This window comes from Notamacropus eugenii, chromosome 2 (genome assembly GCF_028372415.1).
Source record: "Notamacropus eugenii isolate mMacEug1 chromosome 2, mMacEug1.pri_v2, whole genome shotgun sequence".
NCBI lineage: Eukaryota > Metazoa > Chordata > Mammalia > Diprotodontia > Macropodidae > Notamacropus > Notamacropus eugenii.
Window position 1 is genome coordinate 407895826 of NC_092873.1, and position 21404 is coordinate 407917229.

At 37.9% G+C, this 21404-nt stretch overlaps 1 protein-coding gene and 1 non-coding gene across 4 annotated transcripts in view; both read right to left on the reverse strand.

The window, feature by feature from the left end:
• The window catches only part of SMYD3 (SET and MYND domain containing 3), a 1053751-nt gene that overhangs the window by 920488 nt on the left and 111859 nt on the right, over nt 1-21404 (reverse strand). The window lies entirely within an intron of this gene.
• Nucleotides 1162-1267, reverse strand: LOC140530520 (U6 spliceosomal RNA). Its single transcript, XR_011975958.1, has one exon. It is a non-coding gene; the product is annotated as a U6 spliceosomal RNA (small nuclear RNA).

Genomic DNA, 21404 nt, shown 5'->3' on the forward strand with positions numbered 1-21404 from the left:
TGAGGTCAACACTCATGGGGAGGGATAGGATCAAAAGAGAATAGAAGTAATGGGGGACAGGATAGGATGGAGGGAAATATAGTTAGTCCTATACAACACAACTATTATGGAAGTCATTTGCAAAACTACACAGATTTGGCCTATATTGAATTGCTTGCCTTCCAAAGGGAAGGGGTGGAGAGGGAGGGAGCTAAAGAAGTTGGAACTCAAAGTGTTAGGATCAGCTGTAATGTTCTTACCACTAGGAAATAAGAAATACAGGTAAAGGGGTATAGAAAGCTATCTGGCCCTACAGGACAAAAGAGAAGACAGAGACAAGGGCAGAGAGGGATGATAGAAGAGAGAGCAGATTGGTCATAGGGGCAATTAGAATGCTTGGCGTTTGGGGGGGGAGGGGAGAAAAGGGGAAAAATTTGAAACCCAAAATTTTGTGAAAATGAATGTTAAAAGCTAAATAAAAAAAAAAAAAAAGAAATATTATTTGGGGAGGAGGGGAAGCCCACAAGGGCTACTATTAAAACTCATACCAATTACTGTACCACCCAGAATCTCACCCCTTTCCCCCTCTTTGCCTCCTTGCTCCCTGCCCCCTATTCAATTCTATGATTATCCAAGGTCAGTGATCAAAGAAAAATTTGAGCCCCTGAGCACACTCAAAAGAGCTTTTCTATTTTCTTTCTTTTGTTGAGAAATAAAAGGTATTCAATCCTCCTCTTCCTATTATCAGATTGGATAGAAGACGTCTGGGTTACTCATTGCATCTATTTTGCCACTAAGTCACTGTGTAACTTTGGCTTATTCGCTTTCAACTCAGTTTCCTTGTCTGCAAAATTAATTCTTTGGTATAAATGAGAGGTACCTCCCCTAAAAATTAAAAAAATCTTATTTTTTAAATAAAAATTTTTTTTTGCTTTTGAAAACGCCTAACAAATCCTTCTGGTAAGAGGAGGTTGAGGCTGTTCAAGTTAGCACGTCCCAAAGGCAACAGCAACAGAAACCATTCCAGCAAGCTGTGAGGCAAGTCGGTTGGCCTGCGTCATCCCATCTTTGGTCTTCCACCACATACACTGTGGTTTTAGGAGCTTCTGGAGGGGGTCCACCCTGCCAGCCAAATTGTGGATAGCCTTGGTATGGGCACCCTGCATTAGGGGATGGATATGGAAAAATATGGAACACTAGATGAATTTATGCATCATTCTTGCGCAGGGGCCATGCTAATCTTCTCTGTATCGTTCCAATTTAGCATATGTGCTGCTGAAGCAAGCACTAAATTTTTTTTAAATCTAAAAATTTTAAAATAAAAATCAGATTTTAAAATTTAATCTTAAAAATTAAATTTAGAAAATGTAAATGAGAGATGTCAAACACCCCAGCCTGTAACACTTCAGAATGTTTCCAGGAACTAAACGAAAACGTATTTAGGAAATGCTTAACAAAATAAATTAAAATACCACAAAATATAGATAATATTATATTTTAAAAACTAAATCAAGATAGGTCAGGGATCCTTCTATACCAATTACTGGCCCTGTTTCTATATGGGTCTGCCACTGCTGATCCACATGATTATTAGGACCCTTCCAGTCCCAGATCCTACAATTTTCAAGCAGACTGATTTTTTTGTTTTGTTAATATGTTAACAGTTCTCACCCTTCATCCCATATTTTCAAAAAGATTGCTGGAAAAGCCTCAGAACCTTAGCTTGATAAAACAGTAAATGAATATTCATTCATACTGAAAAAATTTTAAATTATTTTTTTTTAATTTTTAAATTTAAGTTTTTGAAAAGCATCCCTTCAAAACCATCTATGAAATGGGAAGTGTAATCACCATCATTCCCATTTTAGAGATGAGGACATGTGGACCCAGAGACATATAGGGAACTACCCAAGATCAAATAACTAGTGTCAGACAACAGAGATCTTCATGATCCTTTTCATGAACAAGTCTTGACATCTGTATGGCATTTCCTACTTTTAAAAGCATACTTAATTTCATTTTATCACCTCAAAAATCCTATGAAACAGCTAAGGCAAGGGATTATTATCACCATTTTAGAGAAAAAGTAACAGAAACTGAGATAGGTTAAAAAACTCATTCAAGGCCATACAGTTTACAACGGGCTACACTTAGGTTAGGCACCTCATCAGTTGCACCTACCAGTGCACCAGGCTGGAAAGGCCATTAGAACATAAAACGTCTTAAACTGTGCCAGGAGCTACATCAACACCTTCATTCAGGAACACCTTCCACCACCCCAAAGTATGCTGTTAAATATTTAACAATCGGCTCTCCTCTTCCCCCAACCCTCCCCACAAATGTACAGTTTATGTATTTTTTAGTTTAATCTGAATGATTAATACCTTATCTATCACTTTAAGTCCAGAAAAATCAATGAAACAATCAATCAAATCCTTATTTGTAACCTTTACCATTTTCCAAGGTGTAGATGCTTACACTGAAAATTTAATCAGCCTTCTCCAGTCATTAGCTGGTTTGAGCTGGTTCCAGCATGACCCTGGCACTACCCTTGCAGCAGGTTTTGCAGACCTTCCCCAGATGGAACTTCGCTACTGTAAGTATACCCCAAGTAAAACCTAAGTAGAAGTCCCAAGCCTGATCACTTTAAAGTTTCTACCTGGAAAACATTACTATGCAAGATATATATGTGTGTGTGTATGTGTGTATGTATATACACACATATATACAAACATACACATATATACATATATATTCCTCTTAAGACAACTAAGAGAAACAAGCCAATTATTTAAATGTTTATAATGAACAATGCATATTGAAAAAATCTATTATTTATATTGACTCCATAAAATATAATAATACATTTAGGGAATAAAAGAGAAATGATTCTCTGATTTTAGAAATTCCCTTATTAAATCGTCATACCCTAGGGTCAAGGCTGAAAGAAGCTTCCTGGATCACATATTCAAACCTCTTTGTTTTGCAGACAAGAAAACTGATCCCAAGGAAGTGAAGTAAACTTGCCCAGGGTCATACAAGTAACAAGATGCAGCACAAGAGCCTGAGCTCAGGTTTGGTTACTGGAAACCCAGTCTGCACTTACAGAAAATTCATGAGGCAAAAATGAATTGCAAGTCCATTGATCTGTTAATGTTCTCCAATATTCAACAAATTAGTAGACACTTCTATTATTAGCCTAATCTATTTATGTAGTTGAAGTTCTATCTTCATTAGAAGGCATTAGCACGTCAAAATGTTCTTTCATAAATCGGGTTTACATTTACTCTTTGGTTCCTAACGCAAATGAAGAGATGTGTGTTTTGGTGTTTCATTTTTGTTTTTTAATATATCCTGGATGTGTTAAGGTTGCTGAACAAGCCATGAGGTTGAGAATAAGTGTCAATTCAGGTGCAACACATTATTTTGGCAATTGTTGTGACAGAGATACATACAAAGCACTTTTGCAATCTAAGCAGATCTCACCCTCCCAGGAACTACTACAGCAATTGCTCATGGCTCAATCTTTCCATGTAACATTTTTTTAAACTGTTAATTACTTATTATATGTAAATGGTACATGAACATGACTACCCAAGGCACCAAATATAATTAGAGGGCAAAATTCCAAGCATAGACACTTTAGATTATTTATCCAATAGTCCATGTGTATGTATATACAGACATAACAAATAGATGTAGACAGATTCATACACACACATCTTTCTGAGGTGGAGTGACTTCCTCGGAGTTGCTATTTGAAAGGTAGACAGGAAGTAGATAGGGTACTAGATTTGAAATAAAAAATATCTGGGTTCAAGTCTGCTTCTGACATTATATGACCATAGGCATGTAGCTTCTCTATGGCTCAACAAACTCTTGAATCAATCCATAAGCAAGTATTTACTGCTGTTCCGTCACTCCAGTCATGACTGGTTCTTTGTGATCCCATTTGGGGCTTTGTTGGCAGAGATGCTAGAGTGCTTTGCTATTTCCTTCTCCAGCTTGTTTTACAGATGAGGAAGTTGAGGCAAACAGAGCTAAGTGACTTGCCTGAGGCTGGATTTGAAGTCTAGAAGACAAGTTTTCGTCATTTTCAGGCCTGGCACTCTACCACTGGAGCCACCTAGCTGCTCTAAACAAATATTTGTCAAGTGCTTAGTGTGTGCCAAGTAGGGAATACATGGAAAAAGTGAAAATAGTTTGTGCCTTCACAGAACTTATATTCTAGTGGAATGGAAAGTCATATGTAAGGCAGAGAGAAGGTGAGTTTGACTGGCCTGAAAAGGTCATAGAAGGGAGTAATATGTAATAATAAACCTAGAAGGGGAGACTGGAACCAAGTTGAGAAGGAACCTAGCAAAGAAAAGACATGGTCAGATCTATGCTTTAGGATAATCAGTTTGGCAGCCATGTAGAAGACAGATTAGGAAGGCAGACTTAAGTCAGGGAGATCAATTAGGAGGCTAATGTAGCAGCCCAGGCAAAAAGTGATGAGGGACTGAACTAAGGAGGTGACCTTGTGAGAGGAAAGAAGTAGACAAGTATAAGATAGGGAAAAATATTAATAGAAAGTCAATATGACTTAGCCAATGATTAGATATGTGGGATGAGGGAAAATGAAGTCAAGAAGGACTTGAAGGCTTTGAATCTGGGTAACTGATGGTGCTCCCTTCAGAAATAGGGAAAGTAGCAAAAGGAGCCCATTGAGGGGAGGAGGAGACAAGACAACCAGTTCTGCTTTAAATGAGTTGAATTTCAGATGCCTATGGGACACACAGTTTAAATCAAGCAATCAAAAAGCATTTATTTGTTGTCGTTCAGTCATTTCAGTTGTGTCTGACTCTTTGTGACCCTGTTTAGGGTTCTCCTGGCAGAGATACTAGAGTGGTTTGCCATTTCCCTTTCCAGCTCATTTTAACTGATGAGGAAACAAAGCAAGCAGCATTAAGGAACTTGCCCAGTGTCACACAGCCAATAATAGTCTGAGGCTGAAGTTGAACTCAAGAAGATGAGTCTTTCTGATTCCAAGCTCAGTGCTCTATCCACTGAACCACCTAGTTGTTCAAAATATTTATTAATTACATACAATATATAAGGAACCACGCTAGGCCCTACCAAGGGATATAAGTACAAAGAATGAAACAATCCCTGTTCACAATGACTCACATTCTAATAGCGGAGACAAGTACATACAAAAATACATCCAGCATAAAATAAAGTTAATAAATGCAAAGTGCTGAATGCAAGGTAGTCTGAGAGGAAGGATACTAGGCATTGGAGGTATCAGGAAAGGTGCTGTGCAGAATATGGTATTTAAACTGCATAAAGTTCAATAAGTAATTGATGATACGAAAGTGGAAACCAACCAGGAATAGATATATAGATCTAGGAGTCACTGAACCCACAGGAGATGATGAAACCACCAAGAGAATGAGGAAAGAAGAGGGGCCAGGACAGAATCCACAAATTGGACAGGAGATTTCCCAAACCAATGAAATCCCAGGTTCTTGACATGATTCTGACATCAGTTCTCGTATATGGTCTTGTCTCCCCCGACTACATGGAAAATCAAGAAAGGCAAAGACTCTACCTTAATGTCTCTGTATTCCCTCAGTGGTAGCAGCTAGGCTTGCCTATTGCATGTGTTCAGTAAATATTGGTTGATTTGACTTGTCTAACTGACCAACAATTGAAGTTCAGTGTAAAACATTTTTATCTTAACACAAAAACCTCTGTTGATGATAATTAGCATCCCAGAGAGCATCATTTGAGCAGTCATTTTCTCTCCAATGCTTTCCATTCATCAGAGTAGTGATCTGCCCGAACCCATCTGTACAATGGGAAGGAAAACAAAGTTTCAGGGCACAGGCATAATTCAACAGACTTCCCCCTCCCAGGGACCTCCAACAGGACTGTGCTGTTGATCAGGCTCTTCTTGAAGCATGGTTAGCATTCAGGGTTGCATTCTACCTTGATTAACATTCACCACCAGGACTTTTATGCAGATCACATGAAAAATGTGGCCCAAACTCATGCAGCCAGGATAACTCTTAGGAAATTACTATTCATCAGCATGAATCAACAAGCCCACAATTATCTCAGTATCCACCGAGGAAAGTGAAAGAAGTCTTTGCCAAAGGTCAATAATATGACAGAGTAGAGAAGGATAAAGAAAAAATTCTGTTCTACCTTGAATATTATGCTTATATGTAAATGGCATAGGAGTACGGCTGCCTAAGGAACCAAATACCATCATAGGGCAAAGTTTCAGAGTAAGGACAGACACTTTGAATTATTTATTCAACAGTATACATATATATTTTTGTTATTGTTGAGTCTTTTTCAGTCATGTCTGACTTTTCATGATCCTATTTGAGGGTTTGTTTGTTTGTTTTTGGCACAGAGATACCGGAGTATTTTGCCATTTGATTCTCCAGATCATTTTACAGATGAGGAAACTGAGGAAAATAGCGTTAAGTGATTTGCCCAGAGTCACACAGCCAATGTGTCTGAGGCCATATTTGAACTCAGGTCCTCCTAATTCTAGGCCCAGTGCTCTATATACTGAACCACCCAGATGCCCCTTATATTTACATACACATACATATCTTTATGAAGGGATGTGACTTGCCTGGAGTCACGGCTAGTCAGGGTCTGAAGCCATGTTTAAAGCCATGACTCAAAGTCCATTACCCTAACCACTGATCCACCTTGCTACCTAATCACAGGCCTCATTTGAGACAGTCTGAGAAGATGCCACAGTCAAGATAATTAGGAATAAGAGGATGGGTAAATCAGGTATCTTTTTAGAATCCAGAGGTTGATTCAGAGGTGCAAGCATGGAGTACAAATAGGAAACTGAGAGAATACAGATGGCCCCGGTGAAAAATGAGAAGCAACAGTAAACTCATGGGCAACAGAAGCCTGGTCTTGGAGAACTGAGGAAAGCCCACATGAGGCATAATGCAGTAAAGGATGAAATGCACATTTTATACTTCAAAAGGCCCATGGTCTTTTTTTGATCTTGGTTCTTCTCTGATCAATCACAACCCCCCCATGACCGAGCAGAGGATCTTTCAGGGCGGAAGGGAGGAAGGGGAATCTGAGATTTCACAAGTAAGAGAAGGAAAGCAAGGGATGGGAAGGGAGAACAGGGGAAGAACAGGAGGGGAGAGGGGAATAAACATTTGTACAGTACCTGCTCTGGGCCAGGCACTGTGCTAAGTAAGCACTTTTTACAAATATTACCTGCATCAATTTGCCGTTATCATTGTTTCTGAGGCACTGTCCAACACTTTGTGAATCCATCTGTAATTTTCATGATAAAGGTGGAATGGTTTGTAATTTCCTTCTCCAGTTTATTTTACAGATGAGGAAACTGAGGCAAACAGGGTTAAGTGACTTGCCCAGGGTCGCACAGCTATTAAGTGTCTGAGTCTAGATCTGAACTCATAAACATGCATCTTCCTGACTCCAGGACCAGAACACTATCTACTGTACCATCTAGCTGCTCTAAAGAGAAGGTTAAAGGTTGACACTTTAGGGGAAGTTCTACACCCAAATTAAAGCCTTAAAGACAGAAATTCCCATATATGCCAAAATATTCATATAGAAATGTGGACTGTTCCTATGATTTCACTGATATATGGAAATCACAAGTGAGAAAAATCCTTCCACCAGTGTTTCTCTGTATCTTCTCTATATTGTATCATTTTAAAGTGTTGCCTAGAACAGTAAGAGATTAAAAGATAGTTTGTGTCAGGGATGGAGCTTGAACCGAGAATTTTCTCAAACCAAGTCCATGCTGAACCTCAAAAATATTTATAGTAGTACTTTTTGTCCATAACAAATAACAAGAAATAAAGTGTGTGCCCACTGATTGGGTTATAACTAAACATACTGTAGTATATGAATGTAATGGACTAACATGCTGTGGAAACAACAAATATGCTGAATTTCAAGAAACATGGAAAGAGCTGCATAAACTGATGCCAAGTGAAATAAACAAAGCAAAGAGAACAATATGTGCAATGATTATAACAATGCAAACCAAAACAAGGGCAAAACAAAACTAAATGTGTACATCTATAATGGCTAAAATTGGCTCCAAACAAAACATGAGGAAATGTACCTCTCTCCTTTCCTTGGGAAAGCAGGGAACAAGGGTGATGGGGAGAGCTTTAAGTACAGAAGATTGATTCATATGCTACCAGAAACAGTCACTACATCAATTTGTGTTGTTTAACTGTGAGGAAGTTGGGGTTTTTGGTTTAGGGTTGCTCTTTTGCTGAGAAGTCTCATTAGGTTAAGGAAAAGGGAAGTTCATACAAAGAAAAGACCATGACACAAAAACAAAAGGCAGCAGTCATTTAAAACAAAACAACCAAAAAACCAATACACCAAAAACACTTTGCCGTTTTGACCGTCAAAAAAAAATTGATAGAAAATCTTATCCACAAGCTAAAGACTTGCATTTCAGGGAATCACAATTGTGTGTTTAGTCAACATTCTATTTTAATTAAACAAGGTAGGGCAGATTTCTACCGTATGAGATATTTAAGCTAGCCTGTGTTAAGCATACCCTTTAGAAACCATACTGGAACCAGTACTTTTTCTAATGGATATAAATGAGTGCCTGAAGGTTTGACACACACATACCATTGTACAGCTTCTTTTTTACTATAAAATACCTGCTTTTACATTGCTTAATTAGGAAATAATTTCCATAAACCAACTCATCCACTATTAAGTGTTTCATGTTCAAATCCCTTGAAAATTTTCAAAATATATTCTGCATTAAAGCAGTAAAATAAAATAGCAACTGACCATTTGTAGAGAGGAAACAGGCATAGGGGTTCTTAATCTGAAATCTGTGAATTTTGTTAATATTTTGATAACTGTATTTTAACATAATTTGCTTCCTTTGTACTTCTATGCATTTTATTTTATGTATTTAAAAGCATTATTTTGAAACCCAGACTGCTAAAGAAGTCCATGGCATATAAAAGGTTAAGAATTTCTGAAATAAAGTCTCAGATAGGCAAAATGGTGAATTTCTTTTAAAAGTACTGGAAAGTTTCTGCACGAACAAAGCCAATGCAACGAAGATTAGGAGGGAAGCAGAAAACTGGGAAAGAATTTTTACAGCTAGTCTCTGTGATAAAGGCTTCATTTCTAAAATATATAGAGAATTGAGTCAAATTTACAGGAATACAAGTCATTCCCCAATTGATAAATGGTCAAAGGATATGAACATGCAGTTTTCAGAAGAAGAAATTAAAGCTATCTATTGTCATGTGAAAAAATGCTCAAAATCACTGTTGATTATAGAGATAAAATCAAAACATCTCTGAGGTACCACATCACACTTATCAGATTGGCTAACATGACAAAACAGGAAGATGATAATGTTGGAGAAGATCTGGGATATTTGGAACGCTAATTCATTGTTCAGTGGAGCTGTGAACTGATACAACCATTCTGGACAGCAGTTTGGAACTATGCCCAAAGGGCTACAAAAATGTGCATACCCTTTGACCCAGCAATACCATTTCTAGGGTTGTATCCCAAAGAGATCACAAAAATGGGAAAGGGTCCCACATGTACAAAAATATTTATAGAAGCTCTTTTTGTGGTGACCAAGAACTGGACATTGAGGAAATGCCCATCAATTAGGGAATGGCTGAACAAGTTGTGGTATATGAATGTAATGGAATACTATTATGCTATAAGCAATGACAAATGGTGGGCTTCAGAAATACCCTAGATAGACTTACATGAACTGATGCTGAGTGAAGTGAGCAGAACCAGGAGAAAATTATATATAATAAATGCCACAGTGTGCAAAGACTGTTTTTGATAGACTTAGTTCTCTACAGCAAGTCAAGGACCTAAAACATTTCCAAAGGACTCATAATGCAAAATGCCATCCATATTCAGAGAAAGAACTATCGAGTTGGAATGCAGGATGAAGCAGACTATTTTCTCTTTTGCTATGTTCAGTTTTGTTCAGTTTTACTCATGCTTTCTCCCACTCGTTTTAATTCTTCTATGCAACAAGACTAACATGAAAATATGTTTAATAAGAATGTATGTGTAGAGCCCACATACGATTGCATGCTGTCTCAAGGAGGGAGGGGGGAGGGAGGGAGAAAAAATGTAAAACTTGTGGAAGTGATTGTTGAAAAGTTATTGATATTTGAAAACAAATAAATAAATTTGAAAAAAAATAATTTTTTTTTAAAGATTCTACTACAAATGTTATCTGAAATTGTCTTCGGGCAAAAAGTCAAACTGGAGGGCATGGGGGACATGGAGACTATGCCAGTGTGGACATCTCTCTCTACAAGCTAGAAATGGTTTGAATAGATATCAGTGTTAAATTAAATAAACTCTTTCTGGCAGACTGGTGCCAAAACTTAAAAAAAATGAAATAAAATAAAAGTACTGGAAAAATAGTTTCCCTGCTTTTGGATATTTCAGACATATTATATGTCTTAGGTCTATGTCTGTTTAATTAGCATGTAAAGATTTAATAAAATCAGCAATGTAGTATATAAAAATACCTATTATGTCATAATGTAATTCCTTACGTTATGTCCTGAATTTGTAATCTGATTTCCAAAAATGCTAGAATCAGAAGCACTCAATTCCACTTCCACAATGAGTTTTTCCCAGTGTATGGCCTCAGATGTTCCAGGGTGGGAGACGGGGGAAGAAGGGAGGGTAAAGACAACCACCTACTATCTTCAGCAACTTTTATATCAATTGTAAACTAGCAGAATCTCTCCTCATCCCATAATTGCCCCCTATCCTCAACCTTCAACAGGTAGAAGTTCAGGACTTAAACTAACAAGTTTGAAAAAAAAAAAAAAAAAGAAGGTAGCTTTGCAGTGGTTGATGCCAGAAATATTCAAATGAATCTGAGGCATCAAGGTGGGGTAAAGGATGGAGCTCAGGACTTGGGATAAGAAAGACCTTCAGACTTTTACTAGATGTGTGATCCAGCCAAAGTCACTTAACCTCTCGGTGCCTCAGGTTCCTCATCTGTAAAATGAAGATAATAATAGTATCTACCTTCCAAAGTTGTTGTGAGAATAGGATAATTTTGAAGATAAATGAAATAACATAAGTAAAGCACTCTGCAAAATTCAATCTGCTATAAAATGTTAGCTATTATTATTATCTCATCAATTCAGTAGTTTCCTCCAATGATGATGATTCCAACCCATCCATGGCTGTCCATTCTTCGCATCCTTTCTCCACCCAAATGCCAAGTGAGACTGATGAAGTTGGGTAAGAAACAGGTAGAAGAGTTGTTATTTATCCTTCATTTTTGAAAAGGACCAATGACATCACAGGTGATAGCTTGACTTGTATGTAAGTTGAATTTAAATGAGGCAGAGTTGCACAAAGTCATCAGTCTCACTCTTTTCCACTCATTGAAATCCAGTGGCAGAACAAAAGTTAAGATGACTGATGATGATCTGGGATGTAGTGAATGACCTTGGCATCTTCAGTAAGTCCTCCTTAGTGCCTGCTTCAGCCACCTTCATGGCCATTGGCATAAACTGCTCTCATCTGACCCTTCCACCAGGGGAAATCTTCACATGCTTGAGGCAGATAACCCCCTCACCTAGCAGTTATTCTCAACTTGCTTTAGCCCATCTGCTGAGGCAGTTTTACTGGGGTATGGCTGCTACAGCTTCTTGGAGCCATGGGTGAGAACTGGGTGACAGACACCAAAGGTGGATGAGCAGCCCTTTTGAAAAGGGCTCATATCAGAGATGCTACTCCGGGTCTACCCCGGTAGAACAGTAATAGGAGCAGAGAGTTGGAGATTGTCCCATTGTTGCATAGGGAATTAAGAGAGAAATGCAAAAATACTTCAGCCTACATTCTAGATCACAGATAAGGTATAAAAAGGTTCCTCAGTTATTACAATGTCAGGAGTGTGACTCGTAGAAAACAGAGTGTATACATCTCTCCAGTTTGGTCCTGAATTCAAAAAAATTAAATGCTAAGTATCTACCATGTACACGGCACAAACTATAAATGCATTTGCCTAGAAACATGACAGAGTCCAACTTAAATGTCTTTTTGGCAGCTCCCCAAGAAACAAAGATAAGAAACTAGGAAACAGTAAGTGGATGCTGGAAGGGCTACAAAAGACAGGCACACTAATACACTCTTGGTAGAGTTTTGAACTGATCTGGGTTCTTGCCATTCAGAAAAGGAATCTGGAATTATGTTTAAAAAGTGACCAAAATGTCCATACCCTTTGACCCCAAATATCCCAATGCTAGGCACATACTTCAGAGAGATCAAAGATAAAAGGACTCAAAAGCCAAAATTTCAAAGCAGCACTTTTTATGGTAGCAAAGAATTATAAACAAAGTATTTGATACAAAGTATGGTACTTAAATAATAATGTTAGTAATCCATACATACAGCACTTTGAGGTTTGCAAAGCATTTCATGTATTTTCTCATGTGATCTTTACAACAACCTTGTGAGATGGGTGCTATTATCATCCCCATTATAGACATGAAAGTAATGGAATATCTCTGAATGGCAAGAATAGAATTGTAAAGAATTCAGAGAATTACAGGAAGACTTACTGATGCGAATTTGAGTATTTAGAACCAGAAAAACAATATACAGTGAATACAGTAATGTAAATAGTTAGAATAACAGTAACAAGAAAAGATGCCATGTAATTATAATGACCAATCGTGGACCCAGAAACCCATTTTTAAAAAGGTACCTTCCTCCCTTAGACCTGAGTTCATATTCAGTCTCATACCTTTATTAACTGTATGAACTTGGGTAAATCACTTAACCTCTGTCTGCCCAAGATGAGACAATATTTTTAAAGCGCTTTGCAACCCTTAAAGTACTATATAAGCTCTAGCTATAGTTATTATTATAACATTGTTGAGCTCACTTATATTTTTGCTCTTTGAAAAAAAATTTGTTTGGAGAGATAGCTCTCCTGGTAGAAGAGTGTAGAAACAGATATTCAGAAATGAAAGTGGTATGAAAGTGAAAAAAACATCAACAATGATATTTTGAAAGAAAAGATACTTTCACTGGAAGAAAGACAGTGAAGCTATGGGAGGAGGAAAATTAAAATCCATAAGAAGGAAATATTCTATTGCTATCTCAGGAGATAATATATGTAAAGCACTCTGTCAATTGAAAGCTATATAAATGTAATCTGCTGTGTAAGCTGCTTCTGATAATTCACACGGATGGATGCAACCTTTCCTCCTAGGCTCCCATCTAATCAAACCAACAACCACAACAGAAGCATTACACATATAACCAAAATAAATTAAGTCACACCAAAGATGTGTGGAAATGAAGTAAAAATACTGTTTAAATTTTTAGGATCTTTCTACTTGAAAGAATCCTTGGTGAAGTCTTTTCTAAATCCAATTACCGGGCTTTTTCCATATATGCATCTCACCCCAACTCTAGGCTTTGTCCTAGAAATGGTGCAAGTGGCTCCTACATGAAGCAGGAGGAAAGAGAGGAATTGCCCTAAGTTCTTCAGCCACTTTGAGTTCAATCACAACTGAGCAGGGACTCCTCTCCCTACCAGTCTACAGGTAGCTTATGAGTGAAGCTCCCACAAAGAGGGAAAAAAGTGCTGGGGAAAAGAGCAAGCAAAGAAAAATTACGATTATTTTGTAATAAAAAGGTCTCAGGTCAAAACTCCAGAAAAGTAAAACAATTTGCCAAAAAAGCTGCTAAATGGCTCATACCCTTTTACCCAGTGACCCTGCTGTTGGGAATGTACCCCCAAAGAGGCAAATGATAGAAAAATAAATCCTATATATTCCAAAATACTCATAGTAGCAAAAAGCTAAAAACAAAGTGGATACTGAAGTATGTAGGGAATGGCCAAATCATGGTATATCAATTTAGTGGTGTATCATTGCACCAATGTAATAAATACAAATATGTGGGGTTCAGAGAAACATAGGAAGGCTTGCATGAAGGGATGCTGAGCAAAGAAAAGAGAACCAGAGAACAATAAGTACAACAAAATGAATGAAAGCCATGGAAAGAGACATGAGAATTCAGATTAAAGACACAGCCTCATTTTGCCTCCAGAGAACTGCTGATGAAATCATTTCTCTCCTCTCAGTTCAGAGATGGTAGACTAGGCGGTTAGGTACCGTCACTGGCTCTGTGTCAGTTTGTTTTGCTTAACCATTTTGCTTTCTAATAAAGAGCATTCTTTAGAGATTGGAGGCAATTAAAAAATGACAATAGTGTAAGTAAACCAAAAAAAATCAGTAAAATTTGTTTAAAGGAAGAAAAAAATAAATAAAATAATCACCTTTCACTTAACTTTACACAGATCTAGAATTTCATAAATTAGATTTAAGACTGGGCATCAGTATCACAGGGCAACTAGGTGGCACAATGCTTAGAACGTTGGGCCTGAAGTCAGGAAGACAAGTTCAGATCCAGGTTCTTGGACACTTACTAGCTATGTGACCCTGGGCAAGTCTCTGAACCCTGTTTGCCTCAGTTTCCTCATCTGTAAAATGAACTGGAGAAGGAAATCATTCCAGTATATTTGCCAAGAAAATCCCAAAATGGGGCACAGAGAGTTGGACATGATTGAAATGAACAACAAAAACAAACTGGTATCATATAATGATATTTGGTGCCCCTTTGTAGGACTTAAATTCAAACAGTCCGGCTTTTTCATGTTACACCAACATTTTTTTAAAAGATAAAACTCAACCTTGAGGATATTAGAATTTGTAGAAAAATTTGAGGGGCAGAACAATCTTTACTTCTCCAGAGAAAGCTTACATAAAGGGGTTTGCAAACTTTAAAGTGGTATGTAACTGCTAGTTATGATGAGATGATGATGATGGTGGTGGTGGTGGTGATAATGACAACGATGACGACTTTGTCTTTTTATCCCCAGGTCCTAGCACATGACTATTGGTTGAATTAAACTGAATCCCTATAGGAGAAAGAAGCTATCAACAAAACATGCAGGAATTCATTAGAAATTTCTCCTTTTCCATCCTCCCTTCAAAGAAGAGTTTTACCCAACATATCTGCATTACCTGACCCTCCCTGCTAATCTCACCTCCGAAAATATCAAACAAAATATCCTCTTTTCAATGCAGTTGCCAAAAGTCAGCATCCTGTTAATGGCTAACCAGGGCTAATTCTATTGCCTCAAGCCAATACATGAAGCCTACAGCATCTAAAATAACTTCAATGAATCCTAAAGCCACAATCACTAACCAGTTCAAAGGATCAAAGGATTTAGAACTGGAAAGGACCTCACACGTTATCTAGTGTCCATGCTACTTTCTATCCACCAGGTCACCAGAGTCTGGGCAGCACAGGGCTCTGGCCATCTGCCCAGCCACTGTTCTCTTCATTAGCAATAGGGATACCCTAGAGAAATCTCTCCCCTCTCCCTGGAGGATTAAGCCATTCAGCTTTGAGAATCAACCCAGAAAAAAATCAATTCTCACTTCAGCCTTCTATTTCTTATGTTGTTTAGCTATTTAAATCATGTCTGACTTCATCACACTATTTGGAGCTTTCTTGGCAGAGATACTACAGTGGTTTGCCATTTCCTTCTCCAGCTCATTTTACAGGTGAAGAAACCGAGGTAAACAGGGTTAAGTGACTTACCCAGGGTCATAGAGTTATGTTTCTAAGCCTGGATTTGAACTCAGGTCTTCCTATCTCTAGACCTGGTGCTCTATCCATCATGTCACCTAGTTGCCCATTTTTATTTCTAGTTCACCCCAAATCTCCAGATCACCTTGATTCTGTCCAATTCTCTAACAGGATACCAGGGCCTAATTCAGATTAATAATCTTGTCTCCCATTCTCTGCCATTGATGTTTACCCCTCTTCCTACCCCCTACATAAGACGCAATCATCAAATCAACATGACTACTGCTACTTGAAAGGACCCAATGATCTCCTTTTCTAATATTGTATTCACAATACCTGTGACTATAATACAAATAGTAAGTAGTAGAGCTGTAATTTATACTCAGTTCTTTCACTCATAATCTAATAATGCTCTTTCCATCAGAATAAGTAAAAACAATCTGACAGTGATTCAGGATGCAGCCAGAATCACCCAGAACCTCAAAGTTAGAAGGAAATTCAGAGGACCCTGAATGGCCCATGGAAAGAACTCTTGATTTGTCAACAGAGCATCCGAGTCCAAATAATAGGCCTGCCATTTACTATGTGTTGTGACTTAGGACAAGTCACTACACTTTTCCAGGGCTCAGTTTATTCATCTAGAAATTAGGGGGCTGGACCACATCCCTTCTAGCTCTCAATCTATGATCCAAAAGAGAAAAACAGAGCAAAAACTCTGATGACAAGAGTAATGCACGTGGAGGTACAGGATCTGGAATGGAAAATCCAACCAAAAAAAAAACGGCATTCATTTATGCATTACATCCTGGGTATCCTTCAAATGGGAAATTTGCAGAAAGAGGGACATCATACAGGATGAACTTGAGATCTATGACTAAAGAACAGGTATAAGAGGTGTGAATGACACGACACAAGCAAAATAAGAGAACAATAACGATCTCAACAGCTGTTGTTAATATCAATCTTTTTTTTTTGCCAAGTGGTTGACATACATTTTCCCCATGGAGATTTACAACAAAGGCTGGGAGGCAGGTACTCAGAGCGATCACTAAAGGTTTCCAACTAGGAGCAAGGGGTACAAAGTATTCCCATAGTTGGCTTGGGGTGCAGGGAAGGATGCTTCTGATAGGAGAAAAAAGAGAAGCTCTGAAAAACCAACACAACGGGTCCTGGAAGGAGATCACACTAACTGGGAGCTGCCTATCTTAACCATTGCTAAGTAGGTGCTAAGGTGGGTTGTTGCATTGGTGAGTGTCTCTCTTGCCTCCAACATAGGCTACCTTCAGTCATTCATCATTTAAACTTCCTGACCATGTTCTTGCCTCCATAGGTCCTTCCCTACCAATTCTAATATGACTCCACCCACCATTCCTATAACTTTCAAAACCAAAATATCTGTTTCTAATCACCATTACCTATATACGGGTGCCTCCCTTTATTAAAATTTAAGCTCCTTGAGGGCAGGGACTATCTTCATTTTTGTATTTGTATCTCCAGCACTGAACACAGCACTTAACACTTTTTGTGGTTGAGTCATTTCAGTTGTGTCCTACTTTTCGTGACTCCATTTGGGTTTTTCTTGGCAAAGATACTGGAGTGGTTTTGCCATTTTCCTCTCCAGTGCATTTTACAGATGAGGAAACTGAGGCAAACAGGGTTAAGTGACTTGCCCAGGATCACATAGCTAGTAAGTGTCTGAGGCTGGATTTGAACTCAGGTCCTCCTGACTCCAGGACTGGTGCTCTATCCACTGATCCACCCTGTTGTCCACTTGGCACATAGGAGATATTTAACACATGTTTTATAATCCATGCATTAATTTGTAGATGGTGAAGGATTTCAAGTGTTCTTAATGGTCAACTGAAATAGCTCTCATTGATGGGGAGATTCCCTCCAAAGATTCAGGTCATAAAACAATCCATGACTGCTCATCCCAGAGGATTCTTGTCCATATCTACCCATAAATTTGCCACAGTGATTCCATCCAATATGCTAGTGGGGACTTCCTTGCTTTCTCTTGACATCACAGGTTATCACATCTTCCAGTCTTATCATGTGACCAATCTGTCTTCTTCTTCATTCATACATTATTTTGGTGACTTTATTCCAGTTGGGGCTCTAGGGACAAAACTCTAGTCACCTCAAACTAAATAGACACTCTGTATGTTCTGAAAGGTATTATTGTCCCCCGGTACAGATGAGGTGGGACAGCTAGGTGGTGCACTGGAGAGAGCACCAGTCCTGGAATCGGAAGGATCTCAATTCAGGTCTGGCCTTAGACACTTACTAGCTATGTCTCCTTAGACAAGTCCTCTACTCCTGTTAGCCTCCGTTTCCTCATCTGTGAAATGAACTGGAGAAGGAAACATAAGACACTCCAGTATCTTTGCCAAGAGAACCCCAAATGGGGTCATGAAGAATCAGACATGACTGAAATGACTAAACAAAAAACAACAAATGAGCCAACACTTTAAGAAGGTTCTGTGGTTTGACTGTTGTGGCAGCTGGTGAGTGTCACTGGTTTTTTGTCCCAGATCTACTTGACTTTGGGTCCAGCACTCTCCTCGTGCACTGCCCACATCCCAGAAAATTAAGTTCCAAAAGAAGAATTCCAAATACAATTCTTGAGGACTCTGAAACTCAGTAACATAAAAGGGCTAAGGTCCAACTCAAAAATCTTCACCTTGAAGTTAAAACGGTTATAAAGCAAACACTCAGGAAGATTTTTCTTATTTAACAGGGATAACGAATGTGCTAATTTATACTCTATTGCTTTAATTCCTAACAGCAGCTCTCTCAAGAAGAAAAAAAAAAAATCTGACACATTCCAAACATGCTCAGCAAGATGAGCGAGAGAAAGGTGTGAAAATCAGGTGACACATTCTAAGATTTAAATTAACTTTTGCAAGTCTAAAAGAAGCTTAGCAGTCAGTCACACAAACTCTAGCCATACAAAACTTCTCCCTTCTTCAAGGCTACTGCAGGTCCTGCCTCTGCAAAGCTCTCCTCCATCAAACTAGCCTAAAGGGATCTCTCTCTCTCTCTCTCTCTTCTGGCAGTCTTTACCATTTATCTGGCAATTAATCATGCCCTGCCTTGTGAGACCTCTCCTACTGTTCTTCTGAACCCTTTGCCTTGCGTTGTTTGTCAGCTTGTCACTTGTGAATGCCTTGTCACCCCAACTAAGTCATAAAATCCTTAGGCCCAGGGTCAATGTCCTTTACCACACTTCTATCCCCTAAGCACTCAGTAATGATTTCTAGATTTGATGATTGCAAAGTATTTTTTCCAATGTAAATGATGTATATCGCCAGTCATGTGCTATTATGAGTGACACAGGTAAATTCACCTCACAGCCTGGAACATTAAGCGCTGTCCCTTACTGCCTATGTGACCAAGCAGAAATCAGCTAACCTCTCTGGGCCTCAGTTTTCTCATATTCGGTTAGGGGTTAGACTAGACAACTTCCGGGGTGTCTTCCAGATCTAAATCTACGATATAATGTTATTCAGTATTGCATCTGAATTACATGTCCCAATGGAAGATATGGCTGTTTTTAAAAAAATAACAAGTATTCGGTGCATCATCGTACACTCATCACTGAAAAAAATCTTCTGAGAAGCAGTTATGTGTCTTTATTCATCAGATAGAACAGAAGCTCCTTAAAGGTGTTTTAAGGTGAATTGTTTTATTTTTCCTTGAAGCAACTAGGTGGCACAGGGGATAGAGCACTGAATCCCGAATGAGGAAGACCTGAGTTCAAAATCTTTCCTCAGATATTTAATCTCTGTGACCCTGACCGAGTCATACTTAACTTCTGTCTGCCTCCATTTCCTCAACTATAAAATGAGGATAATAGCAGCACGTACCTACTAGAGTTGTTGTGAGGATCAAATGAGATAACATTTGGAAAACACTTTGCATAATGCCTGGCATATACAGTAGGTACTTAATAAATGCTCGTTGATTAAACGATTACTAAATTTCCCAGTTAGTTTTTGTTCCGTATTTTCTAATTGTAATCATTATCAATACACAAAGTCAGAAAAAGGGAGCAAATATATTTACTAATGTACTAATTACTTATTAATTTACTAATTTTTACTAATTTACTTAATAAATATCTATTATGTAAATATATAAATAACTGTATAAATTTATAATATGTGATATATTACATAAGAAATATTATATATATTTATATTTAAGTCCCTCTGTAAGTCCACAGGACTTCTCACAAACTTGGCAACTGACTAGGAAATTCACTCTCAGTCCATTCCAATCTCAAGCAATCCAGCCAGTCTGAAAGGAGGACCATGGGTAGATCATGGCTTCAGGGCTTTCTTCTTCTTTGCAAAGAATATAATATTCAGGAACTTAACAACAACAGAAAATTAGCATGGAAAGTCCCCTTCTTCTTCATTTATTAGATAGCAATGTAGAAATTATTTTCTCTAAGGAAAAAAAATCACTTCAACAATGTCACCTCCTTGGCTACACGCTGGGAGAAAAAGAAGATAAAAGTTCTAGGGAGAGAAATAAATGAAGCTTCTCAACACATCATAAGAATATGCACACATATATATGCATAATTACACACATATATATTATATGGTACATATATATGTGTGTGTGTATATATACACACACACACACATATGTATTTGTAGAAATGTGGGGCTTAGTTGAAAACGACACACAAGAGTAATTTAAAAGAGTTGTCAAACTTATATTGGGCAGGGAAGCTTCTCCGTGGGAGATATCAGACTGGCTCATTTTCACTGCAGATATGGCAGGGGCCCACAACTGTGCGATGCCCTACAAAAAGCCAGTCACAATTTTTCTAATTATATCCACTATTTCATTTTAATTACTTTTGAGAGTAATTACACATTTAACTTAGCTATCTTTTAAAAAATAAAGTTGGTTTAATGAAAGTATTTTAGAGAGCTCCACCACACATCAATTAGAAAGTTAATCATTCCAATTGTTCCCAAGAAAAGATCTTGGGAGGGGTGTTGGGAAGAGGGTGTTTGGTATTTTTTTTAAAAGGAAATTAGAGGCTGTTGGGTAAGAGAGATTATCCAGAAAATTGAGTTTATCAAAATTTGAAACATATAATCTGTACATAGTTTACAGACTGTAAAAGATTCTCTTTGATGAACATATTTGAGTACTTGAAAAGAAAATTCTCAGTTCACTATGACAGCTTCTTTTTTTTATTATATTGCCAGACTTAACCACATGATTTTACTATAGAATTATATTTTAAGTGATGGAAGACAAATTAAATTATAATCTGTGAATAACAAAGCTCAAAATCAGCCCTCACCAAATACAAATTATACTAACAGTTTCACTGAGTGTAATTCAAGATACTACTAATCTGCCAGCAATTCATGGGCTTCTTCTCAAGTTTTAAATCATCCCCACCCTATCTTTACTAAAATTTCATGAGTTGCAAACAGAAAGAATAAAGATGACTAGCTTGCTTTTGGATAATTACAAAGTTATATAAGTGACCTGAAACTTCTCCCTGAGACAAAGGCTCATCTTTTTCAATATTAGTTTTCTTCTGGTATTTAATGTCAAATGGTTGGGAGTCACGTAACAATGTTCTCCAAAAAACTGAAAACAAAATCACCCAGAGGGTAAAGGAGAGATGGATTGGAGGTATTAGTACAACATGATCACAAAATAATTACTGATGAGAAATGGAGTAAAAATAATGTATGTACCGAGAGAAACAGGCT